This window comes from Diadema antillarum, unplaced genomic scaffold (assembly GCF_040938485.1).
Source record: "Diadema antillarum isolate AM-2024a unplaced genomic scaffold, OU_Dant_1.0 seq00002703_RagTag, whole genome shotgun sequence".
Lineage (NCBI taxonomy): Eukaryota > Metazoa > Echinodermata > Echinoidea > Diadematoida > Diadematidae > Diadema > Diadema antillarum.
The window spans coordinates 1-13603 of NW_027273301.1; the positions used below are offsets into that span (position 1 = coordinate 1).

The 13603-nt window shown below is 40.1% G+C and overlaps 1 pseudogene; it reads left to right on the plus strand.

The window, feature by feature from the left end:
- Nucleotides 1-166: 166 nt before the first annotated feature.
- Nucleotides 167-12488, plus strand: LOC139715059 (uncharacterized; annotated as a pseudogene).
- The last annotated feature ends 1115 nt before the right edge of the window (nucleotides 12489-13603 follow it).

A 13603-nucleotide genomic window follows, 5' to 3' on the forward strand; every position in this document is an offset into this window, starting at 1 on the left:
GCAGCTAACATTTGAAATTGATGCTCATATAATAACATGTATTTCCTTTCATTTCAAGCCACCAGAAATTTCAAAATTTGAAGATGTCAGGGACCAAAATTGGTCAAACCAGAGGGGAAAAAAAAGTTAGTGTCGAGCTCAGTTTTAGATACGTGCAGAATCTCAGGTGAAGATAATTGATGAGGACAGAAATATACTCACTGTCTATACTAATCTGTCCCTGGTGCTGAAGCCCTGTATCCGTTGGTTGAGTGCGCCGGTGAACAGCAAGAATGCCGGAGCCGCCGTTAAGGAGACCCTGCACATCGTGTCGGGATTATGCAGCAACGAAGCCATATGCCACCGGCTGGTGTCGTCCTATAACCTCATCGGACTGTTGGAGAAAGGAGGTGAGAGTGCTTTATGGAGCGTGTGCAGGAGACTGTATGTCTTCACAAATGGACGAAACCCTCTAGAAAGTGTTAAAAGGCTTCTGATTGCACGTCGTGCGAATGGCTTCAATCAGAGGCCTTGCTTTCTTGAGATACATAAGACTCGTGAAGCACAAAAGTGAAAGTTTTTTTTTGGAAGCAATTTTTCTTGAATCCTTAGAATTTTGAACTTGAACGTATTCAATGTGCATAGGAAAAAAAGTTAGCTAACAAAGCGTGAAATCGCATGAATTTTACACGTTATGAAAGTCTTTACATTTCTAACATGATCCAGTTCAGTTCGTGAAACACACAAAAAAAGCTTTGACATAAGTGAATAAAGGCATATCCCATCATACGCTGGGAGCACCATGTCGTAGAAAATACAATGTAGATGTGGTGAGGTTTTGCTGCATCCTATATAGTTTCATCAATTTTCAGGCAGTGTATATTGTCTTAATTTATTTCATTTTTTTAAAGTTATTGCAATTCCCAATATCAGATGATTGTCTATTGTGTCTAGTAGATAGCAGTGCGTTGAATGGTACATGCGTGCCAGTTGCTGTGCAATGTGCAAAATCTTGCTGTATCATGCAACTTGCATTTGTAAGCTGAAATTGAGATATCATTTGAATGCGTTGTCAGCATAGTTGTAGCTCAGTGAGAGTAGCAGTAAGAACTAGAGAAGCACTCTGAGAACGCAGACCTCTGCCATAGCAGCTAATTTCCACCAATAATCATTATGTTCTTCCAGAGATCAGTAATTTCCACTCATACATGTACGTATGGCATGCTAAAAATCATCCAAATTCCCAAATATCGAAGGCTTTTGTTACGTCATCAACCTTTAGCTGCACGGCGCGCCTCGCAGTAGAGCACTCACTTTAGTGCGCGTATGAAAACCTCAAAAATACGCAGCTTGAACTCCCAAGGTAGGGTCAAGTTCATTGACCCTTCCTGCCAAAATATGGAAAATCCTTCATAAAATCCAAAAAAGTTTCCAGATTATTGCCAAAATTCAATCATGTGTTCCTTGTGTCATTCTCAACATTTCCTGCAAGTTTCATCCAAATCTGTCTTCAACTTTTTGAGTTATTTTGCACACGGACAAACAAACAAATGGTAACGAAAACATAACCTCCTCCCGTGGCGGAGATAATTAGGATAAGCCCAGACGCATTACATTATGGACTGGATGATGCAATTAGCAGATTATGCTTATTCTGGAGCCATTAGAGTGTGGCTTGTGTACAGGTTTGAAGATCAAGACCAATTTTCTTGTCAAAATCTTAACCTGTTCCGTATGGGAACCAAGTATCCCAGGTTCACAAAATGTAGACAAAAGTGTCGTTGATCAAAAGATAGAATTTCTTCTATCAATATCCGTTCTTTATCTGTATCAGAACTGTGTGTATTTTTGTCTATTACAGATTTACCAACTTGGTAGCACTTTTGTTTTGCTATAAAACTCATGAAGACATACATAAGCAGTCAAGGCTGAGCTCACTAGATTTTGACTTTCGCTGACCCCATTTGGGTGCCCTTATTACGTCCGCCAAGGGAGGAGGTTATGTTTTCGTTACTGTTGGTTTGTTTGTTTGTTCGTTCGTTAGTTATTTAGTTTGTTAGTTAGTTAGTTTGTCCGTGTGCAAAAAACTCAAAAAGTTACAAACGAGTAACTTTTGGTAATGATCCGTGAATTTTGGGGGAATTTATGAAGGATTTTTGATATTTTGGCAGGTAGGGTCAATGAACTTGGGAGTTCAGGCTGGGCGTATTTGAGGTCTGCCTGCGCGCACTAAAGTGCGTGCTCTAGTTTCTGCTGGGGCGAGGCGCGCCATGCAGCTGAGAGTTTATGACGTAACAAAGGCTTCTATGTCGGGAAATCGGGCGACTTTCAACACCGATGCTGTGTGTAGGTATGATATCTCTATGGAAGAACAAGATGAAATAAGCTGCACGCTTGGCGGAGGTCTGCGCTCTCAGAGTGCTTTTCTAGTTGTGTATAACATAAGAGTTTGTGAGCGCAGCGCTCGCTCTATTCATAAACTCACATCCAATCAATATTCTGCATTGTTCGAAGGCACATGCTGTTGATCGTGGAATGGGGATAAATGTACTGCTTGACTGTTGTATTCACTCTTGTGGGATGGATTATGCAATGACTCAATATATAGAAATAATTGTAATCAGTTATAAAGCATCAACCATGATCTGGAATGCTCTGAGATTAAATGATTCTGTGGTTCTTAGGGATAATTATTTCACCCTTTCTGCACTTTCACCACTACCCACCTGAAATCATGTTATCTCATCGTTATTAATTTCTTTTGCACGCAAAAAAAAAAAAGATTGGCAGTTTCTACTGTCATATGGAAGCAATGCTTTATCTTTAACTCTCTCCTCTTATTTCATCTCCACAGTATATTACTCATCTTTTGAGTTCGTGAAAGCATATTTTGTCGTCGCCACAAAAATTGCCTCTCATCCAGGAATGCTACGCAGTAAAATTGGTGCAGTGGAGGTGAGTGATGTCCAGGATGATCAATTTGCTCTTCACTATTATTTTTACACGAATCTTGACAAATTAATTACATGTACAGCGATAGCAAGGCAATGGGTGATATCAGGTGGTGCTAGTGCTGTTTCCCAAGCCGCTGCGTCGAATCGAGCTCCAACACCAACGGTCAGATTAACGCAAGTGACACTGATCACAGTTATTGATCCCCAACACTATGTTTTGGCGTCAAACCATCGCAAAGTCCGCAGGAATTGCGCAATGAAGAAAGTGATGCCGCATGGTTCAAATTAGATATTAAAAGATGTAGTCATGACTGCTTTCATAGTTTTAGACAGATAATGAGGAAGATAGATTAAAATGTCACAAATGTCATCCCTTTTCCAAAACACAACAATCTTAATTTTGCTCCCTATTATAGCCATGTCTGGAGTGTTTGTGTATGGTATGCGGGCATATACTTTGCACATACAATGCGCTTCTATTATGGACATGAATGTTGGTCCTGCACATCGACGCTGACACCAGCACCGAACTTGAAATGACAAAGATGATAATCCCTAGGAGCTAGTGATGGCCAGTGGGGGAAAAAGCACTTGTTTGTTTGTTTGTTCATTTTCCATCTGAGAAGATGGCTGGATAGCCCATATTCAGCTATACGTTAAGCTGGTCGTCCATGGGGTCCAGTTGGATTTGAGGTGGGACCACTTCACCGGGTTAAATACCCTGCTCTTTACGATGAATGAATGAAGCGGGATCTTTTATGTGCATGAGTTGTTACTCTCTCATACACAGGACCTCCATTTTATGTCCTATCCGAGGGACAGAGTGTTTTGCCTCTTGCTAGAGGGGATGGTATGCTTACACACAACATTGCTTAGTCCAGACTCGGATTCGAACCCGGGCCGCGTGATCATGAGGCAGACGCGCTACCGACTGAGCCAACTCACCGCCCTAATAACTAATATTGCCAACACAAACGATGGAGCTCTAACTAGTGGAAATACGTCATAATCATGAGGTCAACCCCCCAACGGCGACTGATTTCAAGTTCAGTTTTGTCGCCGGTGCTGTTTGTTTTAAGATAGCACTAGCATGAGCACCGAACTTGAAATCCCCCTGTGTTGCCGGCTGTCATCTCTCATTCCTTCATTGACCCTTTGAACCAGACAAGGCTCTTTTGGCTGTTCTGTGGCCAGGGGAGGGTTGAATCTCAACCGTCGATTGCGCACATGCCATGATGAAAATTGGCGCATATATTACGTGTGGTGTAATCTACCAAACTGTAGAAAAAGAAATTGATATTTTCATTATATTAATTAATTATGCTAATATATGCATAAAATCATACATTTTCCTCTAAGTCAAAAAAGAAAACTCCTACTTGTACAATCCTAATTATAAGTGATAACATTCTATGTAGCATTCCAAACAATGTACTAGAAAAAAAAATGAACATGAAAATCATCAGTTCTTTTCGAATAAGGTGAGAAAACTCCATTTGCATTGACTTCGTATGCAAAATCATGTCTTTGAGCCATTTTTGGTCTGACAAGCATGTACGTGTATGAAAGGTCGTTAGCTATGCAACAGTATGCCCGATTTTAATGAAAATGGTGCAACAGTATGCCCAATTTTATTGAAAATGGTGTCAAAAGATGTGCGAGACTTGAAAGTAAAAAGTCAGCGAGCAGCGAGGTCAAAAAAGTTCGCTCGGCGGAACAGGCGTGGAAAATCCTGGCCGTTTTGGGGTTTTAAAAACAAGAGATTAAAAATAACAACTGGAATTACCCGGCATACAATGTATGTCTTCAGCTTTGTATGACTTCGTTCTCGCTGTGTAAACAAAGAGAAAACAAGGACAAAAACGAGTAAGTGCTGATGCGTCTGCAGTAAACAGGCCCATTATATGAGCTGTAATCAGAGGCTGTGGTGAACAGTAGAAAGAGTGGCCTCCACTCGCAATTGTGTTTTGCCTTTTTCAGAGAGAGAATGTCATGCCTCTTCTTCATTTGTGACCGTGCATCACAAAACCCACGGAAAGTCGCACAGCCCAGTAATATGTGAGGACTAAAAAAGGATGAAATCGGTCAGCCTAGTCTTTAGTTTGTTTGTTTTTTGTTTTCTGAAAGTGCAATTCTTCCTTTAAAGGGATAGTACAGTATTGGTGGAGATGAAAATTGGGCTTTTTGCAAGATACCAAGAAAACACTTATGAAATAGTACAGAGCATATCATTTTAAGAGAAATTCAAAGTTTATTTGATGAAAATCGGGTTTGGAATAGCTGAAACATCCAAAAACAAAGTAAAACAAAAAGATCGTAATAAAATGTGGGTCCCACACTTTATTAAGATCACTCTGTTTTGGATATCTCAGCCATTTCAAAATCAATTTTCATCAAATAAATGTTGAAATCCTCATGGAATTACATGCTCTGTCATATTTCATAAGAGGTTTCCCACTATCTCACCAAAAAATGATAAAAATCTGAAGTTAAGTCTCATCCAAAACTATACGATCCCTTTAAATCGTTTGTAAGTATGGGATCATGAATCAAAAAGGAAAATGTGTTTTTTGTAGTTTTTGTGGAGCACCATTTTGTTGTTATATCGTCAAATTACACATATCTTTGATGTCCCTTTTCATTTCTAAAAAACCCTTTACACCTTTACACACTCTTCTCTTTCAACTCTACGTGGGAGTAGCTAGTGATTAGCCTTCGTAAAATGCAGAGTGATGTATTTTTCTTTTTGTCTCATTTTTCTTTTTTGTCTCCAGAGCATAGCCAGGTCAGCGGCCATTCACATGTACTGTAACTCCCAGGATCTTCAACTTTTCGTCTTCGCCTATCTCACCCACATCGTTGAAACGGAGGGCGTGTACCACATGATCAAGTATTTCGGCCCTCACCATATCCACCACTACCCCATGTATTACTTCAATGATGTTGTGAGTAAAATGTGTACGCCGACTTTTCTGGCAGCGCCTCACTCTCTGTGTTCCGTGTTGTAAACCAGCTTTGTGTCACATTATTCCAAGGGTGCATTTGAGCGCTCTCCTAAAGCGAACTGAACCATACCGAACCCGCGCCAGAGGAGTGCTCAAATGCCCCTAAAGTGTATCGTACCGAACTGAACCAAGCCGAAAGTGGACCACTTTGCGATGTGCTCCAAAAGGGTACCAAAAGCATACCAAATGTTTGCATGCGAAGGATGCGCATATCATGATGAACATGCATCATAATGCAAAGGGTTCATTCTCTTTGTTCAGGACATCTGTAAGCATGTTAAACATGCCAGGTGAATGACCCTCTTGCTTCAAAATGCTTGTCCCCCTTTAAAAATAACTCATGAGGTATACTTTCTCCAAAAAAGCGCTCGAACGCTCCAAATATAGCACAGTGCAGTAAGGTTCGCTTTGGTTCGCTTTTGAGCGCTCGAATGCACCCTGAGAGAACAATTTATAAGTGCTTTGGAAAGCATTCTATTTTTTAAAGGCATGGTAATAGCATTGACAGCTGTATTGTATTCACCAGTCAATATATTTTATTTTTATATAACACCTGAAGAGATCCTTGTCTTGTGATTGGTTGTTTGACATTGATCATTCGGCCCATTTCACTATGACATCATCATCCATGCAATTGTGGCTCCACTTACCATGCTATTTTGGATCCATATGATTTGCTCCATTGCACGCTCGCTGATGATGAGAGCCCGGCACACTACGCGTAAATTAAAGCGCTTGCGTTTGCAGTGTATACATGCATGCGACAGCAGGCTACTAGCGTAAAGCGCTCAGTGAGCACTCTCGCAATCTCAGATTCTCTCTTGTTTCTAAATTAATAAAACATGAAATGATAAGGATCTCTTTTAGGCATTATATGAAACAAATTTTGTATGATGTTTTCATTCATGCAATGGACAGAATATTTCATTCGGTGGAAGATGAAATGTTTGATCCATTCAACTCGGCTGCGCCTCGTTGAATGGATCATTTCATCACGAAATATTCTGTCCATTGGACTCAAAAATATTTATTATTTGTATACCAGTTAATATTACAATATGCTGACTCTGGTATACCTGAATACAGACTTGTGCAAATATACCTTGTAATCTAATTCTATTTTCTCCCTCTCCTCAGCACGATCTTGATATGGCAGTGACTGATCTGCTGAGGGGATATGAACACTATGCTAAAGGGTAAGTCCAGAAAGTAGTGTAACTCTCCTAAAATAGTGTTGCCAGTTTTGGGATCGGATATACAATGTAGCAATTAAAGGTATTGTTTACCGTTGGGAGCAGTGATTTAAAAAATGTTCCAGATGTCATATTTGATGCATATGTGAAGGTCAATTATGCTGATTTAAATTTTTATGTTAGATGTTTCTATCCCTAACTTAGTATTTAAGAAGTATTTTGAAGCACTAAATCTCGGTTCTTGTTTGATCTGCAAATGTTAAATGATGCCTTTAAGAGGCTTTGAAGGTTCCACAACTAAACGAGCTATTAGACGTGAACACCAAATGGTTCAAGTTAAAGAGATATTCTTTTTATTATTATTTGTCTTACCCAGATGAAACACTGACAGGGAAAAGTCAATATTATGATGAAAACATGCATCTCCAAACCACCAAAAAATGTGGCATTTTAGACTTTTCAGGTCAACTTTAAGGTCAAGAGTCAGCCAAGCAGCATGCATGCAAGATTTTTTCTTTCCTCACCATAATCTAAATGAGGGGGTGATGCATGTTATCTTGCCCTTGGACAGAGAGGAAAGGGAATGTATAATGGCTTTCCTGAAATGCAGCAAAACAAATCAAATTCTGTGGGTGTGCATCTCTCCGCAGAGCTTACGATCAGGCCACCGCCGCATTCCGCCATCGTCTTGCCACGAGTCCAAAGTTGAACCAGCAGAGAGCAGAGGTACTGAAGGAGGAGGGCAACACCTTCTTTAGGAAGCAGCTGTACGCTAAGGCCATCGAGAAGTACACCGATGCCATCGTAATCTGCCCGCCACTGGAGAAGAGAAAAGACAAAATGTTTTGGTATGTATGACATTGGAACTTTACACCAACACCTTCCGTATTCATAAATCTTGCCTTGAGTAACCGTGGGTGACTGTCATTACAAGAGGATTCATTTGTGACCCGCTATAACAAAAGGATCCTAAAGTCGCTGACGACCGAGCTGAGAAAATTGCCTTTGAAGTTGCATCATCAAAATTGGTCAAAACAATCGGATTTCTGTTCTTTGCACAAATTTGTAGTCTAATGTTTTGTCTATCATCTGCTGAAATTTCGAAGCGAAATAATCAAAGGAAAGGCAAGAAATCGGTGTTTTTCTGGGCCACGATTTTCCGACTTTCAATGTAAGAGAAACGTGTCCGAAGATTTGGATTTAGCGACGCAGCTAGACTCCGCCCCTAGGCACGAGGGAGTGATCTTATTGGTCAGTGCGTGGCATCCTGATTACTGATTGGTCATGCGTAGACCGCTGGCGCTAAGCTTGAATGAACATCGCGGTAGTCGCTAGGTGCATGCATTCTATTGTCAAGTGGTGAAAACTGTCTCGCCTCGCCTTGATCATGATAGCGTTGGAAGGAAAACTTTGAAGGTGTTTTTCTTGAAACTCTGATTTCCTCAACCTCTTGACATGCGCTAATAAGATCATCGATATCTCCGCAACCAAGTACTTTTATGAGTTGTGGTATATATGAAATTAAAGTAGAAGAGCAAGGGAATGATGTCATGCCATTTTCAGAAAATTGCCCTCCCCCCGACTTTCGGATCCTTTTGTTGTAGCGGGTCACATTTTGTCACAGTCCTCTCAAGCCCACTGCAGATTAACCTCTGAAGACTAAACCCAGAGAATACTCGGTCAAGTGTCTGTCAGAAATGCATGTTTTAGCTAAATTAGCCCATCCTCAATGAGTTAAGTTGCACATAAGTATAACATCAATAGTATTAAGAGATCAGCTTTTGTGATTATTTGAATACAAGAGGCATGAATACTGCATTCAATAGTGTGCTATGAATATCCATAATTTATACAAATTTTGACATTTCCACCGACATGTATTGCTTATGGATATACCACATACAGATATCTCTTAATCTTCACATACAATTTGTATTTCTGATGTCACACAACATTTGTCTGTGGAATTTCTCCACAGTTTCAAAAGATCTGTCAAAAGAAAAATATATTCACAATGCAAGTTTTTCTCCCCCCCCCCCCACCCACTATAAAATTTGAATGACTCCAAATTCCTTTTAACAATCTCACTAGGTATGATTTACCTGTTACCCTCTACTCTAATCGAGCCCAATGTCACCTAATGCTTGAAAACCACGCGAAAGCAGTCATGGATTGTGACAAAGCAGCTGCCAGATGTATTGATGGTAAGTTTCATTTGTTACCCTGCATCACAAAACCAACAAAGTCACCAGATATGGACTTTTAAGTTGAGGGCAGATTCTAGAAGAGCAGACTCTAAGCTTTAAAATGATGTGTAACTCAATTCAAATGGACTCTCTTTAAGGGGATGGCTAGTAACTGATCAGTGGGAATCAGTGGGAATGCTTTGGGATTCATTTATAGAGTACATTTTATTTTTATATCTATTGTTGTGTGAAAATTATTTGCTTCAGAATGGTCTCATATTCAAGTAATGTGCAGTTTAATGTTTCGAGGTTGGCATGCTTGTACAGTGACGGGGGGATCGTTAACGGCCTGTTAACTGATTGCCCCGCTGTTTTTATTACTAAACGCAGAAGATTTTACCTAGTTATGCAGTGTTTGTTTGAGTATCAGTATTATTACAAATGTCATTATTTTTTGCCCTTTTCTTTTATACAGCACTGTTTAAACATTCAAATTAACAAGTTAGAATTTAATATTCTGTGAAAAAATGGACATGTTAGTATTTTACTAACTTTTCTGTGAATTGCAAAGGAAAGTAATTTCATTAAGCTCGAAAGTGCTTTTGATTATCTTACCGAGAACGGTGCTTGAGTGTTTATGATCAACCCAATGGCCCGAATTCACGAAGGTGGTTTAAACTTAGACCATGGTACAAATTTAGACCATGGTCTAAAGTAAGCGTTAAATAGGCGTACCAATACATGCGAGCATCAATGCACGTTTTTTTACTGGTTGCCTATTAGCGTACGCAATGTGTCAATCATATCTACGCAGAAGAAATATACATAAACCATGGTTTAACCCTAACTAGGCCGGGGGGGGCCTCCGAGGCCCCCCCCCCCCTCGATGTTCCGCGCGATGTATCGCTAACGCGAAAAGCTATCGCCGCAACGTTTCATTACTTTTTTCTTTCGAGTCTCCCGCATCTTTTGACACCAAATTTGCGATGCCCAGGCACGCGGTTCTGAAGTTGTGCATAAATATGTCCGTGCATGTCAGACCAAAAATTGCTCAAAAATGTGAATTCGTGTACAATTTCAATGCAAACTGTGCTTACAGGCAAATTTCATAAAAGTGTGATTATTTGGGGGTTTTATTGATTAAAATCAACTAATAACACATTTTCTTGATCAGAACAATGTCACGGACAAGTTTCATCGAAAAAACAATGAAAAACATAAAGTCGAAAAAACAACGAAATACATAAGAAATTAAAAAAACAATAAAATGCTTAAGAAATCTTTCCTGATGGCACAATTTTTTCTCTTATATTTGCTCAGGACACTAAAAAGAACATTTACACAAAAAATGTGCCCATTTTTAGCTTTATTTAGTGATTTATACCAAATTGTCTGATTTCCTGCATCATTATGCATAAATTAGCATAATTTAGCATAGATGATAATTTTTTTTAAATTTAACTTTGTGGTACTGTAGATTACATCATAGGCAATGTGTGTGCCAATTTTCGTCGCGATCGCGCGGTCGACGGCCGAGATCTGGAGGGGAGGCCTGGGAGGCCCCCCCGGCTCTATGATCTATCTGAATAGCCCCGGCTTAGTTAGGGTTAAATTTAGACCACCTTCTCGAATTTGGGCCAATGTGTTCACATGTCTGATCTTGTATGCTTTTGACTGAATGTGAACTTTGAGGCCAGTTTAGTATAAACCCTTGATTTATTTTGATTGTTTTGCATGTCATACAGGCGTCTAAGCAGGTACGTATCATAGAAGTTCAGCGTAAGCTGGTATTGCTGTTTGCAGTACTCTGCATTTTAAGATAGGAGAAAAGAAAGAGCGAGAATGAAGAAAGAGACAGATTTGTTATTTTTCATGAAAATTGGGGAATTTTTGGTCATAACTTGCCTTTCCATCATGCCCATTTCTCCCTTCTGCAGTGTGTCATGCTGCTACGATCGGCCCCAACCGCAACAACATTTTATTACGAAAAGTTCTGTTCCGCAGAGCCAAAGCTCTCTTTACCCTACGTGACTACCACAGGGCGATATGCGACATTTCCCTCTGCGTTCGCGGAGAACCGACCAGCGACATTTTTGTACCCTTCAAAGACAAAGTGAGTAACCCTCTTGGGAAATGAGGAAAGTAGCCACCAATTTGAAGTTCTTCTACAAGAATTGATTGCTGGTAGCACCAGTGTAGAATTCGTTGGCTTAAGTGAGAGCACACCGTGGCCATATACATCTAGTTGCATGTGTTTTGCATATGTACTGAAACAGTTTCCAATCTCAATGTCTCAAATCTCGAGAGAGAATGTCAGAGGTTATGATAAAAGAATTAGGAAAACATTTCAAGGACAACAAGGCAACAGAGTTCACATATTCTTCCTTTGCAACCCTCTCTGTTCCCGATTCGCCCATCTCCACTAGTGCTACTTCAACTTCCAGCTCTTTACTGCCCCTCGGTTGTCAGTACAATGTATTTGCCTTCCTTACACTTTCCCTATGTCGTTTCCCTCCTCAACTCTCCTCCTTCTGGTCTCTTCTTCTGCCAAGCAACGGTCCCTGCAAGGGCTACGTACACATGGCATTACTACAAACCTCTCTTCCCCATTTACTTCATGCAAACCTTCAAACAACGCTGATATATTCTCAATCGTTGTGTAATCACCTATACTCTACATGAAGCTAATTTTTTACTACATAAACTGAATTAAGATATTGCATGTGACGGTTTTCCATTTCAACTAGTAAATTTATCAAAGCATAGTAAGAAGTGTTTTTTCAGAAACAAGTAATAGAATATGCCCAGTTACCTTGAGCAAACTGTCATATCCCTGGTCAAAGTAACTGAGATAAAAGAATGTGTGTTGATGTTCGTAAACAAGCAGTGACGGTCGAACATAGTAAAACTCAAGCTTCAAAAGTAACACATACTTTGTTCACACACTTCCTGCACACAGGTCATGATTCGGTTCCGCCAGAAGCACGGCACCGAGCCCGTCCCGTCCTGCGACCGGTGCGGCAAGGGGACGGGCAAAAAGCTGAAGCGCTGCTCCAACTGCACCGCCCTCTATTGCTCACGCGAGTGCCAGCTGGATGCGTGGAGAAGTTCCATAAGGTGAATTGCAAGGAGTTTATGTCATCGGAGCCGGAGAATGGAAGAAAGCATTGATCCGCCATCGTCGCAGAATCCTGTCGAGAGCACCGACAGATTCGTATTTGTTTCTAGCTTTTTTTTTTATTGATTAATTATTTCCTTTTTACTTGCCTTACAGCTTTGCGAAGGCCAAGCATTGAAAAGGGTTATCATTTTTTTTTCGGCTTTATCGTAGTTATTTAGCTATAAAAAAAGAATGTGAGGGTTTCGACAAAGAGGTTTGTAGCTAGGTGGCAGTGTTTTTCTTGCTCAGACTTTTATAGTCCTGTTGTATGCAGAGCAAGCTTAAGGCACTTAGCCATGAAGCAAGAGGCTTGTCTAGATCTCACTCTCGTTTTTCATCTGAGGGATTTTCAGATGAATATTTTTCTTCGTGATTGCCTGTCAATGTTTTGATGGCATTTTTTTGTGAGCTGATGGAATATGTATCTCTGTGAGACTGGATTTGTAATTTGCGTGGGTAATTTCAATGTTGTTAAGTGTGAAGTCATTATGAGTTGAGAGATGTTAACCAGTGGTAGAATTATGCAAAGAATCAAGATTTTATGAAATGTAAAAACAACTCTGCATCAGATTGCATCTCTAAGTTGTGATTTTTTTTTTTGATTTTTTTTTTTTTTTTTGCAAGTAGGGTGTGACTGTCGAATGAAGTTGGACTCACTTTAATGTTAATGTATGAGATGCTGACATGCCAACAGAAAGCCATTTAGCCATCGCATGTTCAGTGACCTGGGAAATAGGGGGAGGGGGACTGGGGGGAGGGAGGGAAATGGGGTGGGGGGGGTCCAATCATGGATTCTCAGAAATGGCAAAATGTCTGAAGCTATTGCTAATCATATAAAATTTGTCTTCAGAATAAGTCTTATACAAAAATAAGACTTTCTTCTTTTTTTTTTTCTTTCCAATTTCCAAGGGAAAAAACAAATTTCAAGAGAATTTTTCTGTTTTTCGTTTTATTTTACTTTTGTTACATTTTGTCTTGCCCTTGTTTGCACGTGTAGATCTGAGCCAAGGGTTTACCCCTCTCGAGCTCTCAGCAAATTTTCATATGTTGGAAAATGTGTGCATCTGGTTTTCTTAACCAGCTTGAAACGTTTGGGTGGGTGTCGTACAGAGTGATTTACACTCAC